This window comes from Neodiprion fabricii, chromosome 7 (genome assembly GCF_021155785.1).
Source record: "Neodiprion fabricii isolate iyNeoFabr1 chromosome 7, iyNeoFabr1.1, whole genome shotgun sequence".
Taxonomy (NCBI): domain Eukaryota; kingdom Metazoa; phylum Arthropoda; class Insecta; order Hymenoptera; family Diprionidae; genus Neodiprion; species Neodiprion fabricii.
Genome location: NC_060245.1, coordinates 8,166,164 through 8,178,866, shown reverse-complemented (window position 1 = coordinate 8,178,866; position 12,703 = coordinate 8,166,164).

The following is a 12,703-nucleotide window of genomic DNA, read 5'->3' as shown; positions in this document are numbered from 1 at the left end:
TTGAAATTTTGAAAAAATTAAGGGAACATGGTTTTTGTTCCTTAAGCGGTGACTATAGTCACCCAACGCCTGACGCTCGCTCTCTACGAACGGTGTTCCGCAAGTACGGACGCTTGCCGGGACTGCTCGGTCAGCAGGGACGACACGACGTAGAATGCGTCCGTACCGAACGGGTTAAACTTGACCTAATCTTTTTAAAAATCAATAATTTCATTTTTTTTCACTTTTTACTAAATTTTGTGTTTTTTAAGGTAGTACCGTGATAAATCACTTTTCTTACAATATCTTTCGATTTTTGAATACACATAATTTTAAGTGTGCTTTATACGTAGGAATTTGTTTTAATAGTCGTTGCGGTACTAAATTTTGAAATATTAGCAATCGAAAGTCGTACATTTAACATGTATTCCCTATCCCGACCATAGTTAGAGTGAGCATTTTATTTAATAACAGCCATATTTTTCTTAGGATTGTTTTCAAAAACTGAGAATTATTAATTCAGGATATAACAAGTAATTTTTTTCAAAAAAAACATAAACAAGCGGTATTCATTTTTTTGTAAATAACTTTTAAAGTTGGTGACTTGCGATGATTCACGTGAGTGGAGGTAAGTGAGCGATAGTCGGTAAAGACAGACAGCACTAGTGAGTGAGAAAGAAAAGAATACCCATTGACTATTGGTGTCCTTTACATGTCACGGTACTACCTTAAAGATTAATTATACAAAAAAAAATCAAAAAAAAAATATTCAAAAATTTTGAAAATTTCCGAAAAAAAAATTTTTTCCAATTTTTTAACATTTTCAGAACAAAATTGTAGGGAATCTTCTTAAAAACGAAAAAAAAGTTTTTTTTCGAAATTTTTTTTTAAATTTTCAAAAAAATTTTTTTTGGAAATTTTCAAAATTTTTGAACATTTTTTTTTTGATTTTTTTTGGGATAATTAATCTTTAAAAAAAAACAAAATTGAGTAAAAAGTGAAAAAAAAATGAAATTATTGATTTTTAAAAAGATTAGGTCAAGTTTAACCCTTTCGGTACGGACGCATTCTACGTCGTGTCGTCCCTGCTGACCGAGCAGTCGCGGCAAGCGTCCGTACTTGCGGAACACCGTTCGTAGAGAGCGAGCGTCAGGCGTTGGGTGACTATAGTCACCGCTTAAGGAACTAAAACCTTGTTCCCTTAATTTTTTCAAAATTTCAATCAATCGGTCCAGGAAAACCGCGGAACCGATCGATCTACCGATTTAGGGGGACCTTTGTGGTACACTAGGCTGTAAAATTTTCTTCTAACCTAAGCTTTCCTCCCAATATTGACGAAGATACAGTCGATTATCCAAAAAAAGGCAAAATTGCATTTTTTTGCTCTTTTTTCAGGTTAACGCTACAGGTAGAAAAAAAATTTTTTTGACATCAACCATGACAGATTTTTGTAGGAAATTTTCTGCAGAAAAAGAAACTGCCCTTCGGCTCGCTGTGCGACCAGTAGTTCCAGAGATATCGGCAGTTGAGTGAAAAAGGATCCTTTGGCATTCAAAATTCGATATCTTGAAGACAAATGGTCGTATCGAGGTTTAAAAAAAAACATCTTGAAGCTGAATAAACAGGCTATGCGACCTATGCGTTGGTTTAGCTGGAAAAAATTTTCCCATGCCCGTAGAGCAAAAAAAAAATGTTAGAAATTTTGAGAATTTTTTCTTCGTGCTTTATCCAAGTATTGCATGGTTAACAGGGCTTCGAAAAATTTTTAACCAAAAAATTCAAAAACTAGAGTCTTTAAGCTTCAAGAGCTTTGTTTTTTTTTTCTTGTACGACCATTTTTCACTGAAATACAGCCTGTTGAAAATCACCAAAAAATTTCGAAAACTTTTTTGTTCCCTTAATTTTTGCGAGAAGTGTATATATTATAATTTTCATTATTATTGTAAATCGTGAAAGAGATTAACTTTTGAGGGGGCGTGTTGGAATATTGAGTACGTCTATAAAAGTTTCTGTCTTTTGTGATACTATATTTCTCATATTTAAGTTTTATTTTATTTATTTTAAAAGTGAAAGTTTTCACTTTTCTTGCAACATCTGGTAAACACATTGTCAACCCTGTAGCGATTGCTTTTATAGTTTTCTAGAAGTAAGGATAAGAGTACTCGAACAGAGTCATAAAACCAGGTATAATTTTAAGCATGGTATAGACCCTTAAATATATTTTTGGCAATACAGCTGCAGTGGTATGGCTCCAAGGAGTAAGTTCACTCTGATCCTTCAGTTTGTCAAGACATACCTCCGATACTCTATTTTGAATAAAGTAACAATCTTCCTATAATAAATCTTTAATTATTCAATGAGATTAATCACACCAACATCCATAATCCCAAAATAGATAACCTAAAACTATACACATAACCGCACAATAATTCAAACAAGGTTACTAATACACACATTACGACTTCTGCAGGATGGAAGATAATCAAGAACCAGGACCCTCAGGGATCACGCTCGGGATGGCATACCAAAAACTCACACGACAATAACGAAACATATCGCAAACGATTAGCCGTACACACGACACACAGAATTTTACCTACCCCCGACAGAAAAAACGAACGAAGCACAACGCAGACAACACGTACGACAGAACACTAAAGCATCAAACAGAGGAACGATACTCCACCGCAATACAAGGAAGGACGAACACGACGAGCCACAACACAGACCCAGAAAACAACAAGCAGAATTTAAGCACAAATCTACATAAGATTAATTATATACAAACACGTAGAGAAACAAAAAGTACAAAAAAGTAACCGAACCTGTGCTATAAAATTTCTGACATATATTATTTATAAAAACAACAAACACACACACGCGAAACAATATAATTCTTACACACACACACACACACAACACAAAAATTTAGATTGCGCAAGTCACGTCACTGGAAGTGCGCCGCATCGACTGCAAACAGTTTCTGTAGCTCAAATTGTTGCTTTTTCTATTTCATCTTGATTGCACGAGCTGCTAAGTCTTACAATTAATTAATGAATTTTTCCAAAAACCAGGTTTCGAGAATTCCATTTCTTTATTCTGAACATTTAAATTTGAATCGTTTTTTGCAATCTCTGGATGTATGAATTTTTCGGAACACCGGAGATTTGGAATTCCAGCTCTTCCTTTTACTTCTAAATCAAATCGTTTTTCATTTTAACCTTTACTGTACCTTTGAAGTGCGATTCACCCCAACTATTCTTCGGTAAAAGATTATTGACTTTCTTTCAATACTCGGAAAGGAATTTTATCAAAAAAAAAAAAATAATGAAATATGCTAATTTGCTGTAAACACCTCGAAATAATGCAATACGATACACACGGGGCGAATTCCATCCCAGCATTAAAACTGTTTTTACATCAATAACTGCTCCATAGAAAATTGAAAATATTTTTTGAATCTTTCTGAAAGAGGAATCGCAAAAAAACATTATGAATTTTCTGTGGAGCAGCAGATGAAAAAGTATTAATGTAGGAACAGTTGCAGTGCTGCGGTGATAGCCACCCCGTATGTATCGTATTAAATTATTTTGAGATGTATACAGCATGGATTATTTTTAATTTTTACATTTTTTTTCACGAACTGCTTTCATTCCATTGCTTTCGTTACCAATTATACGTTAAATTTATCCGTTCTCGATATTTGTTCTGAATTTTACCACTTAATCGACAAAATCAATATCAAAGACTCGGGCTGTTATGACAAATGTTTGTACAACAACGCGTCTTTATCGGAAGTCATATCATTTGCCCGATGAAAATATTATCAACGTATACGAATCGAAGTCATTTAAAATTATCCCATATCGCGGAGCATGCAAATTACTTATTGTAGCAACATTCAGGTATAAAAACGAAAATAACATTTATTAATTCTACTGTCACTTACGATTAATCGATGTGCAAATAGGCGTCACTTATTTGAATTATAAAAAATTGAATTTGCGAACTAATTTACACTATGAGGACAAATATACGTCCATCGAAAATATAATCACAAGTCAAAATTATTTCACTGTGTTCATTCACAAAATTTATTTTTACGTAAAGCGTTGATGCTTAATACGAAAAGAAAATACAATATTATACACGTGGCCCGTGACTGAAATTAACTGTGTATAACGCCATATTAAAATAAGTATTCCTGATGTAAAGTTGAATAAAAGAAAATAACTCACTGAAACTTAAGATCGTCACTAAAACACAATCAAACGAAGAGCGTATTTTGCTTGTCTTCAATACCGTCCAACTCCGACTACGAAGAGTTAGCGACTAAATTTGCAAACCTCTTCAAAAATTATGTGAACTGCAGGCCGAGACCAAAATTCGCCGGGTGGAAGCAACGCCTGAGTGAGCCGGGCAGGGAGAGGGAAGGGCCCAAAGGCAAGGCGCGTCATTGGTGGGGCCCAATGCCGGCTGAACTAATAGCAAGCGGACTAGACCATCGTTTATACGCCCCCTGCCCAGGCTAATTCACTTGATTACACCGGTTTGAAGAAAGAAATTATTTCTCTTGTACTTGGAGACTTAGGGGGGGGGGGGGGGGGGGGGTAAGGCTTTGCACTTTCGAAAAATCGAATTTTTTTTTGTCTTGTCTTATTGTTAAACATTTCAATAATATATTCCCAAAATTTTAAGTCGATCTGAGCAAAACTCTTGTGGTTATTGTCTAGTTAGTCTCCTGCCCTTTAACACTGTAGCTCTGACAGCAGGTATACAGCTTATTCACTTCTATCGTTCTGGTCCGTTATCCTGTTTCGAGAATATTTTATTTAGTAAAGACAGGTAAGTAAAGCCATAAAGACACATTTTATATTTGTATGTATACTATACACTGTACAATATTTTAAAACGAGAGACGAGCGTTAGTTTGTCGTTGTAGGTACGTTCGATCGTCGACTTGTGATTTTTTCTCAAAACTACTTTTTCGAAGTCCGTGTTCATCGACATTTAAAAACTACTTGACCGATTCATTTCAAACTTAGTACACATTTTCTACATATAAAATACCTTCCCTCAACGTTTAGTTAAAAATTTTTTTTTACATTAAGGGGGTTTCCCACCCACAAAATGGCGGAATTTTTCGTGGAAAATAACAGTTTACACTTTTGATGGCCACCAGAAATTTTTAAATGAAAAAAAAAATAATCAAAGAACGTTGGGGGGGAGGAGGATTTGATGATACTTTGACCAAATTTTAATGGTTTTTGATTTCAGATAATTTCCGACCGAGATATAGTGAACACCGCAAATTGTTTTTTTCCTAAGACGTTCTGGGGCAAGCTCTGTCACCGGCTTGTTTTTCAATATTTCCGCATTAAAAAATTACAGGATATTTTTAAAAGTATACTTAATAATGTACAGAAGGTTTGAATACATTTGCTCAATCCATACTTTTAAAAAAAATTCACAAGAAAAGTGTTTTTTTTTACGCTTATACCCTTACCCCCACCCCCCTTAACGCTCGTTCCAAGGCAAAAATTTCGTAAAACACGATTACGTTCAGTGCATTTTTCCTTAAAATCACTGAATATCGATGGGTTTGAAGAGAAAATGAGCTTTTGGAATAAAAGAAAAAATTGTCACTCACTTTTCGTCGATCTCGTTGAACTGGTCAATAATCTCCTTTTTTCGCTAGATGTATTCAGGATGATGAATTATAATTAAAAAAAACTGTTGATTAATTCAACTGGAAGTTCAACTCACACACAATAACAAATGGTTTATTCAAAAGTTTGGAAATTGAATAAATATTTGTAAAAAGCAAAGTTATTGACCAGTTATACTGGTTTGTTTTTATTCTAGCACGTGAAATTCAATTTCAGTTTTCAGTTAAGAATTGCCCCGCTAAAAGATCTAGATGTAGGACTCTTAGTTTCAAAAATTTTAAAGTGTTATTCAAGAGTTTACAACACGATTTTTGAAATAACTGGTTAGTTTTACTTAAGTTTCGAGGTATTCGCGAGAATATTTTCAGAACAACTGCCATTTTCGAATCCAAGGTTTAAGGGAACCGCACTAGTTGGACAAAATACCTCTTAGAGCTCGTTTTGAATATTTCAGATTCGAAGAAGCTTACTGATTTGTTCTTCTCCATCTCTTGTGCTTCTCCTAAGCCTTGATTTTTTTCAAGAGAAAAATATTCAGTCTCGGACATCGAGAAGAACGTAGGACCAACAGCATAATCTGTAACGAAAACTTTTTTTGCAACGTTGGTTAAAAAGTGACTATGATCTTTCTTCAAGAATTACATGCTTCTTCTCATACATAGTATTGTCGGTACTGCAACTTGTCTATGATGTAAAATGTTTTTTAACAATCCTTCAAAGCGAATGACAAATACGTATTTTTACTCAGGTTTGACGAAGTTGGATATCCTTTTGCGTTGAAGGCCAAGAAAATTCACAAACAAATATAAAATCAGACAGAAATGGATTTTAGAAGAAACGTTCACTGTCGTAGATTTCTTTTTGAAGACAACGATTGAAGATTCACAAGTAATTCACAAACTTTCGTTATCCTATAAATTAAATGAAAATTTATCTTTTATAATTTAAATCTTTGCAATGAAATGCAAGGTTTCTCAAATTATGAAAGTGAGAATCTGAAATACCACAATCGTGACGGCTGGTGGAAGAAATCCGAAAACATTATAAAATGTATACCCGATACAATTAAAATAGACAAACAATCAAGTCAAATTTAAACCTCGGTTTATTTTAACGACAAGGCATCGCAGGTAGGGAATACGCAAAGGGTACCATAAAATACCTCTAACCCGGAGTTAATTGGGCCGGAAAGCTGCGAGAATCTGCTATTTTATTACACCTGTAGGACTTTCCGCCTAAGTGACCCTCTTAGTCTACCGTGTCTAGTGAATATAAAAGTACAATCAATGGAACTTCCCAGAAACTGTGAAAGCGAATAGATTAACCAATTCTCTTTAATGTTTTCCATGGTGTCTGACGCACAATAAGACTTAGTCATGGCCTGCGTTTGATTGCTTTCAACCCTTAGAGTGAAAGGAGTTTCGGTGCAACAGCCGGAGTCGTCAAAGTAAATTAGGTTTATGGTATTGGTACGCAAATGAACATATTTATTTTAAATATTAATATGTATTTATTTATAATAATTCGATGCAACCTCAGGCGCTTTCTGAATTAGGTATTCAACGCTGCCGACATCGTACAAAAACTCATTTCGATCAATTTGTCGAGAAAGATTTCATTTGGTAAAACAAACCAAAGTAGAGTATAATCGAGAATCTGATAAATGTTTCACCATTTTGAAATTATTTGATATGAGGCATCGGTGATGTTAATAATTCCGGTATTTTCTATGTTTGTATTTATGAAATAATCTTTGTGCCTGAAAAAACTGATAATTTAACAAAGGGATTTACGTATACTTATAACTTTATACGGATTCCACCAAGAATTGACAAGTTAAAAGCATCACTTAAAACAATTAAGAATAACTTGTAGGGCAACTTCTTAAATTTTGCTAATTTTTTTTCCAGGAGTAGATGGCTCTCTGACTATCAGGGACATTAGACTGGGCCAAAAAAATTGACTATTTTTTTTTTTTTGACAAATATATTGAGAATATCATTCAGTATGGCAAAAAAAAAAATTTCATGAAATTTTAAGCCCTTAATATTAACTTTAAGAGGTCTATCGTCGCTATTTTTGATTTTTAGTAATAATTTGATGTTTTACGTCAGAACTGTCGAAATATTGAAGTGAAAAAATTTATGTTCACTTATCCCTTTATAAAATTAAATTCCCTACAAAAATGTCTGATTATAGATTTTTGTCAGACAAGCCGTTTCCGAGTAATTAAGCTTAATAAATTGATATAATTTCTCGATTTGACTTTTTTAATTTGGAATTTCGTGACTAACGAATCAATGAATGTATAAGAAATATCATGACAGATTCTTAAAGGAAATTTAATGTTCTACAAAAAAGATCTCTTAATATTTTTGCCTCAATTTAATTTTTCAAAAGTTATTCTCAATTAAAATTGAAGAAAAAATTGAAATTTCAAGTCAATTTTTTTGGCCCAGTCTAAGGGACATCTTTGAACGGCATTGAACCATCCATCAAGTGCAACGTATTTGTTGACTTGGTTGTCGAGCAAGATTTCGTAATTGTAAACATCAGTTCACAGCTGGTGTAAAGATGGATTAATGAGTTAGCTTCATGTCTCATCATTGGAATGTGTACAAGTGTCATTGTAGAGGGGTGTTTAATTCTTCTAACTTATCTACACTGAGAAAAGAGTATTTTTATAGTGAGCAGGATTTGTTTACTGTTAAAAAGTCGCATACCTATTTGAATATGGCGAAATAAATATTTAGTTGCAGATAAGAACTGGTAACTAATTCTTTTTTATAAATTCTATATTTCGCGCTCCGGCGCAAGCTAACAACGTTGACTGCGGATATATAAAGACTGATAGCCTTATGGGACTTTTGCGTAATGGAAAATTGACGAGATAAATTCATCGTCAAGCGGCGCCCTCTGCATCCTTTCCTGCACGCGCAACCCAATCCGGCAAGTGGTCGGTATGTCGAAACAACAAGAACTGATGTCACCACCGCTCACCGCCTGTTCCCAGACGATGCGGATATTATCGATATGGAGTGTCATCAATCAAAATGCTTAAATCGATTTTTAACAATTACCCCCACCTCGTAGCGAGTTCTTAGTATAACCATCGTATTCTACGTCGAAGTTTCTATCAACAACGGGTTTTGAATTGATGTAGAAATTATTATTACTATCGGAAAGAAATTAATTTATTAAGATTTCAATACATTATTACTAGTTAATAAGTACCTCGTTCTGCATTACATCGTACAATATTTACATTTACTCTTAATTGATATAGTATTTTTCAGAGAAAAACGATACGAGGCAAGAAAAATGAGAGGGAAAAATAGTTTCTTGAATTACATTAGACATATGTGATATTTTAAAAATATAGTTTATTTGCATTGGAAAACTCAGACCACTCCACAAAAATACTACTTCTAAATATTTTTTGGAAATTAGATAACACTTGATTGTTACTAATGTTCAAGTCCATGCTGTAACAAACCCTGATGAACCTCATACAACCATTATCTCAAGAGTAATGAAAAACAAATGTAAAGATGATTGAGGTTGCTGTTTTCAATTTCTACTTATATTACCTAGTTAAATTGTGACGCTGTCCGTTGACCTCCACACACAAGATTGTTCCGAAGGTTATTACCTAAGCAGCCCAGATTGTAATTGCCCCTATCTGTCCGCTCCATTATACATTTGGGGCAGAGTCCATGTTGATTATTACGACTTTCGAATGAATTAGAAAATTGTAAGTATATCAAGATTCGTGGCAACGAATCGCAGCCAAGTACCTGTAAGCAGGCGAGGGTTAGCCGGGAATTATTTTCTCGGAGGAACTAGTAGGTAAGCACGGTGTCATAACTCCGGAACGCGTCAATATTTTTCGATGACATTCGCATGCCAGAAATTCCCTTCCCACATAGCCTCGCTGTATAAATTTTACTAAAATTGGCCCACTGGTTTCCGAGACATTAGTCACAAAATTTGATGAACAAACGTCTTGTTCTCCTCCTCCACCTGCGTTTTCGCTAGAAACTGGCTATCGACATTGATTCCGAACAAACGGTTGTATCGAATGACTGCAAATTTGGACTGTGGGTTTGGATCGTGGAAATTTTTCCCTCTATTGATTTTGAAGTAAATCCAAACATGCACTCGAACGAAAAAAATTGTTGAAATCTTGAGGCACGGAACGCTGCTTGAGACCTCATTATGTATCGAAACGCTATGCATATTGAACTTTGAATTTGAAAAATAGTGAAAGCCATTAAAATCTTGAAGCCTATTGATGTTGAAGTGAATCAGAACACGTAATCAGACGTCATTACCGTTCTCCAGAAGACTTATTAAGAGTGAACCACCGTGGCCGCCATCTTTGTACTCGACGGCAGAGTTGACTGGTGGTGAACGTAGGAACTTCCGCGGTCAGGAGCGTACACATATGCAAAATTATTTATGGTACCTTCGGGATCCCAAATTTCGGAAATTTTCTTTGACGAGAACATGTGCAGAACATTAATTCTTTGGTATCAACGACTAATTCAGTTGTAACGATGTATAACTATACATTTTTGCTTATATTTCAAACTACTTCACATCTAATCAACGCATGTAACAGCTAGTTTAATTCAAAAGAATAGGTCAATGACAAGCTTGATGATGATTCATAGTAATAATTTCTTAGGCAGAGATATGTCATTATTCGACGTAATAACGTAGCCTTACACTTGTCTCTAAAAAGAAGAGGATTACCAAATAGATCCATCAATATTTTGAAATAGAACAGAAATACGCATTTATGTTGGTATCGAAGTATACAGGATAATTACTTGTAAATTTTTTTATTCCACTTACTATTAGTTACAAAAATTTGCCAAAAATGCTTTCAAAAATAGTTTGAAACAAATATCATATATCATTAGAGTAGAAAGCTTATCTGGAAAAGATCTCCAGATTGGCTACAAAAAAAAAAATTAGAAAATTCTTCCAATATTGGAGATAAACAAAAACACTCGATGGCGATGATCGATTGTCAACGTCAAGTAATGAATAATGAGTGCGAATTGGGCATAATGACAGATTGATTTGTGATTAAATTATAAATGATTGATCTTTTTTTATCTTTAATATTCCAAGAATTTTTCTGTCATGGTTTGAATTGTTTCAGGAGTGTCAACGTACGAAGCTATGATTTTTTTCTCATTTCCCCGCTACAATAGAAATACTTTTCGAATAGCTGATGTGATAGTTCATTTTTCACATAGATTTTTCGTCATCAATGATAATTAGCGGTTCCTACCCAAATTCGAAACTCAAAATGAATTTATGCTCACAGGCACCCGTTTTAGTTGAACTAGAATGCTGAAATTTTGGACCAATTTTTTCTAATTTCTTTTTAACCGATCTAGGAGGTGCTGAGCCGGTTCAAATACAAAAATGACTTTTTTAAGGATCAGTGTAATAATTATACTAAACAATGCTACATGCGTTGCTTCTTGTATTGTCAAGCTGATGGCCCTCTCAAAATCAAGCGTGTAACCGACGCATCAATCAACCTTCAGCGTCAGAGGTCCTGTAAAATAAAGAACGGTTATTTTGAAAACTGCTTTTCAGTATCTCGTATGAGTTGTAATTTGAGAAAATGAGATACAGAAAATCATATGCAAGTTATGTGGTATGTTGAGCTATGTCTACTGTGACGTGGTATTTCGTACCCCGTCACTTTGTTTAATTATCGCATTCCCCTAGGTGCAGATATCGCTAAAAATAACGAAAGCACGTCTGAGGCCAATACTCCAAAAATGAACGACTAATTATCGTTAAGTTGAATTCTCTTTACCAAGCTAATTGTATGCTATTTTCTAACTCTGTAACGCTCTACGAGAACCATCTGCGAGACCTTCGCGTCAAGATACCAGGACACTGCCTGACAGGGGTCACGTACCAGCTCAACATCGACCACCACCGACTACAGACGAACGAATACCGCTGAAACCACTCCCGATGGATGCCTATCTAGTTGTCGAACAGGGTCGTGCGTGATGCACAAACAGTACCTCCGACTATTTGAGACTTATCGGCCAGGAGCCGAACCACGAATGAATGCTTCTACCGCTCGGATGCATCGTTAGGCGGCGTACAGGGCTGTGCGTCAAAAACACAACAAAGCCTCCCGTCGACGATACTTATCAGCCTGGAGCTGAACCGACCCTAACACCTACTAAGTCGTTGTCTATCAAATAGAGGACGGTTTTCTCTTCACGAACCGTCCTATCGAAGGACTGCGGCGTGGAATAGGCTAATGATATGCTGACCACGTGGATCTGGTGGATCTAGTGTGGGGATCCGGGTTGAGGGCCATCACCACCAGATCGTTCCGGCATGAGGGCTTCAATGAGCGAGGGCCGGGATGCAGCGCCGACGAAATAGCTACAACGGGGAGTACCAGTAAAGCAAGGAGTGAGTTACAGTCGGTCGCAAGTCCAGGAGACCGGTGACGTAATATTGCCGCACACCTCAATATCGCAACACATGAGCAGTACGACCTCCCCTCTCACCAACGATACCGCACAGCTGAGGGAAAACATCTCTGACCACCTTCCGACGTCCCGATACCTCGATACCTGTCGTCGAGGGAAAAGAAAAACAAGCGGCGAGGGATTATCGCCGCCTACCCGTAGACCAGACCTACGCGACCTGCTGGTCCAATTAGAATACCGCAAATTTGAGGAAGAATTACGTGACAGCAGCTCGACGAAAATCAGGATCATCGCTCATCTCGTCACTCTACGTTCAGTTTTTGACTAACCACGACGTGCTATCGTAATATTGAGTGCCATTATCGCTATCTGCCGATTTAGTTCTCGCTATTGTACCGCATTCTCTAGTACCTGCTATATCTTCCTTTACGTAAGTGAGGTTCCTTTTTTATTTTGTGAAGCCACGAGATTACTTGCAATATATCGTACCTTTGCCTTTATCTCTTTCTCTCTTTATCTTGCAGTTGGTCTGCTTGAGCCACCTGGGCTCGTACCTTATTCTCTCTTATC